Raw genomic sequence first — 4,756 nt, forward strand, 5'->3', positions numbered from 1 at the left:
GCTACCTAAAATGAGGGGGCGATAAAAGCACAAAGTGATTGGCTTACAAGGTTTCAAGAGGGAGTTTAGTTTAAGAGTGTTGGAAGGCAAGAAAGAGTCCCCACTGAATAGTTTTCATCTTGTCTAGATGGGTCTGGTGAAAAGAGATTGGGATAACAGTCATGTGATTCAATAGTGAATAATTGTTATCATGACTAATTGTGACTGTCGCAATTGCGAAAGTAGAAGTTTTGTAACAAAAACAGGGGTGTGGTTAATCTTACAGTCCAGAAACAGAGGACCCTAGGACCATCAAGGAAGAAGACCACAATCAGAATGTGGGACCTTACCCAGAGAAGCAGTGACACCAGAGACAGAGGCAGAGACGGGGACATGGAGAGAGGGAGCAGCTGAGGATTCTAGATTCATGGGAAGAGAGGGACTAAGAGCTGGTGGCCAGGTGACAGACTTGCAGAATATACTCTTTGGAGGTATAAATTATTATATATGCCTGAGTGGGTTTTTTTTTAAGAAAAAGCTAAAGTGAATAGTGAGAAATACTGTTAAATGATGGTACATGGAGGGAATTATAATGATCGTAATGAAACAAGGTATATGATTTGTTGAATGTAATACTGATAATCTGCCCTGTAAACTTTCACGCAATCCACAATAAAAACCTTAAAACACACACACACACACAAAAAAAACCCAGAGGCATAAAAAAAGAATACATAAACTGCCATTCTCCTAAATATAAATATAAATACTAAAAATTATTAGTTTTGGTATTTGGAGAAGTTTCTTTGTAGAAGTATAATGTAATTTTTTAAATTGAAAGATGAAGAAATCGAAAGCTAGAGGACAAAAACAGAACACAGGTCATGCAACTAATAAGTGGAAGAGCCAAGACCATCCCCCAGATCTTTTAAATGCAAATCCTTGAGTCTCTCCACTGCCAGATAGAGGAACATCACACCAACTGACTTATGCTGTGTATGGTGTTAGGATTGAGAACTTGACAGGTACTAGAGGCTTAGCTTTAGAACCTTAACAGTAGAATGTTTGAAAATAACTTCGAGTTCAGCAGACATTTCACGCTATTGTATCATGTTGTGATTAGTTCTGTGTGTTGTCAAGTCAATTTTGACATCATGTGACAAAGTAAAATTGTCCCATAGGATTTCCTACACTATTATGTTAATAGGAGCAGATCACCAAGGTTTTGTACTGCAGGTTGGTTGGGTAGGCTGAAATACTAACCTTTCAGTTAGCAATCAAGTGTTCAATCATTGTAAAACTAGACCTGCTTTACTGTCTCATACTTGAAATTATATGTTGCTGTTAAGCGCTGTCGAGTCAGTTCCGACTCATAGCAACCCTGTACAGCTGGTGAGCTTGAACCACCAACCTTTTAGTTGAACACTGTATCTGCTAACTAGTACCCCGTTGAGGGCAAACAGTGGCTACAAGCTTATTCAAAATGAGGGCATTTTAAATGATGCCATTTGTGCAAGGGTTAAAGAAGATGTCCATTCAAACATTTACAAAGCTTACCATTAATAGAAATAATCAAAATGGAAGAAGAACAGAAAAAAAAAAAATTCTTTACTGGTGCTCTAAGATAAGCACGGGACTGCTAACCACAAGGTCAGCAGTTCAAACACACCAGCTGCTCGGTGGAAACTCTACACAGGGTCGCTGTGAGTCAGGACTGACTTGAGGACACTTAACAACAAAAACAAATAGAGAAAAAAAACAAAACAGTGTAAGTTTGATGATAAACAGAAACTGACAGTTGACTTCAAGATAGGCAACATAGTAAGGAATGCTAGTAATGTGGTGCATTCTGGGACTCATGCCTATTCCACGGAAGGCAAGTACCACCCACATGTAGCCAATATTGCCACATATGAATGCTTACCCAGTTTTAACAGAGTTCCTAATTTCTTAAAATGAACATTGAAATTTGGATATTTATGCGAAAATTTTCAATATAGGTATTTATATATTGGTTCAATCAAATCAAACAATATAATAAAAATTCATTGTGTGGTATGAACAAAATATCTCCACCTTTGATCAGACTCATAAGCCAACCATATTCTAAATCTGAATAAAAGGAATTAGGGATGTTTATTCTGAACAAGGCAAAATTTGAGTGGCAACCTCCTTTTTATTAAAGGGATACCAGGACTATGCCTGTGGTACTTTCAATTGCTCCATATGCATGTGAAGGTTGGACAGTGAATAAGAATGATAACAGAAGAATCAATGCATCTGAATTTTGGTGTTGGTGAAGGATATTGAAAAGTACAATATTGCCAGAAGAGCAAGCAAATCTATCTTGGAAGAAGTATAGCCAGAGTGTCCTTAGAGGCAAGGAGGGCAAGATTTGGTCTTTCATACTTCAGGCATATTATCAGGAGGGACCAATCCCTTGAGAAAGACTTCACGGATGTAACAAAAAGGATGAACACCAACAAGATGGATTGACACAACGGTAGCAACAAACAACATAGTGGCAGTAAACATAATACTTGTGAAGATGGTACAGGACCAGGCATTGTTTGGTTCTGTTTTGCATAGGGTCCCTATAAGTCATAACCTACTTGACAACATTTAACAGCAGGTGGAAGAGGTAACCTGTTACTTTTCGGTCTTAGAACCAGGGCGAAGACCAACAATTATAGTTAAGTGAGATTGAATCTAAAGAACTTTAAAAGAAGATACTTGGAGATATCTCTCTTATAATATCACATAGCTTCAAGAGCTGTTGCTACTGCTTCTACTGAAAGATATCATACAATTTTGATGAACATTATATGAAGCCATAAGAGCACGGTCCTATGCATGCACAAATCATGATGTAATGTCTCCTCAGTTAAGTATACAACTTTCACCACTGAATTTCAAGAAGTTTGTCATTTACCTAAAGAAGATAGAAGAAAAATAAAATGATAAGGAAATGGCATTAATGCTATATATGGTCAAATATAGAATAATAAGAATTTTCAGTCTGTAAATAAGATGGATAACATGATTAAAGATTGGTGTTTAACATGCTAATTTTCTATCTGTGATTCTTAAGGGATTGTGATAGCCATGTTTTCCTATTTTTTCTTGTTCATTGGAACCTCTAACATTTCTACTCTTTAGAGTCCTGGTGTAACACCGTAGGGTAGCATTGAACTGCTAATCGAAAGGTCATCAGTTCAAACCCACCAGCCCCTCCTGAAAACCCTGTTCACAGTGGCTATTTGTCAGAATCGATTTGACAGTACACAACAACAACAACACAGCAACTTGGAGAATTAGTAATGCTATGGAGAACATTTTCAGACTCTACGCCCTGAATCATAATCTTGGAATACTTGGTTTATAAGAACTCAGAGGTGACCTAGTAGTTTCTCATTTTTCTGATGAAGGAACGAGGCCTTTGAAGGATAGAGTGGTCCTACCAGGCTCTCAGGTATAGACAGAATCGAAACTAGAATCTGTATTATTTACCCTACACCACTAGTTCATACTACATTTCCTTGGGATGTTTAATAATGAATGATGGGGAAAGCTGAACATTAAGTAGCTCACCCAATCTACCTGGAAGTAAAAGATCAGTCCATGATTACAATCAAGAGAGAGAAATACACATGCAAAAGCACTAGAACACTGGTAACATTATCCCTACTGAGGAGATCACCAGTGTTTCTCCTGGTATACACAACACAGCTCTATTCTAGAACTGGATTCTCAGCCAGTTTCACGATATCAGATATAATGTAAATGACTAATAGGACCCCTGAGCCCAGGCAGATATAAAAAGAATGTTGAATAGAAAACATTGTAGTATCCATATTTCTGCTCCATGGCAGATCAGTTACAGATTATATGTTAAGCAGGAAATGACTCTTCTCTTTAACTGGGATTCAAGTCGCAGTCCTTTCAGCAATATCTGCAGCTAAAGCCTCTGATCCAATAGGGGAAAAAACTCATGTCCAGGAAGATGTCAGACAGAGAGTGCTAACTAATAACAGGTACAGCTCTACAATCACACATTTTTTTTTTTTTTAACAGATTAAACAGGTAGCCAGCTTTTGTCATAAGATAGTCATGGTGGAAGAAATCTTCAAGTCATTCATGTATCAAATATTTATTGCACACCAACTATGTACCAGACACTGACCAATATGTTACTCTCTGCCATCAAGTCAATTCTAACATACAGAAACATTATAGGACAGAGTAGACCTGCTCCTTAGGGTTTCTGAGATGGTGAATCTTTCTGGAAGCAGACTGCTTCATCTTTTTCCCTCATGGTGGCTGGTGGGTTTCAACTACTGACCTATATAGAGCCATAGCCCAACACCTAACCCACAGTTCCACTAAAGCACTCGATCAACATGTTGTTGCTGTTATTAGGTGCTGTTCAGTTGATTCTGACACATAGAAACCTGGTATAGGGTTTCAATGAGCAGTTAGTGGGTCTGAACCACCAACCTTGCAGTTAGCAGTCCCCTGCTTATTTTACAGCGCCACACCTGAACTCAAATCAGCATGTTAAAACTGAAGTGCTTTAGTTTAAAACTACATTAGTAGTTAAAAGTGAAGTACTTTTCTGCTCTCATTGAGTTATCATTCTTGTTGTGAAGAGTAGGAACAAACCTCCAATACACAAGTAGATAAATAAAGCATATGAAGGTAAATAATGCATGGGAAAGCTGGACAGTGAATAAGGAAGACTGTAGAATAATTGATGCTTTTGATTTATGGTGTTGGA

The sequence above is a fragment of the Chrysochloris asiatica genome, unplaced genomic scaffold (assembly GCF_000296735.1).
Source record: "Chrysochloris asiatica unplaced genomic scaffold, ChrAsi1.0 scaffold00065, whole genome shotgun sequence".
In the NCBI taxonomy this organism is placed as follows: domain Eukaryota; kingdom Metazoa; phylum Chordata; class Mammalia; order Afrosoricida; family Chrysochloridae; genus Chrysochloris; species Chrysochloris asiatica.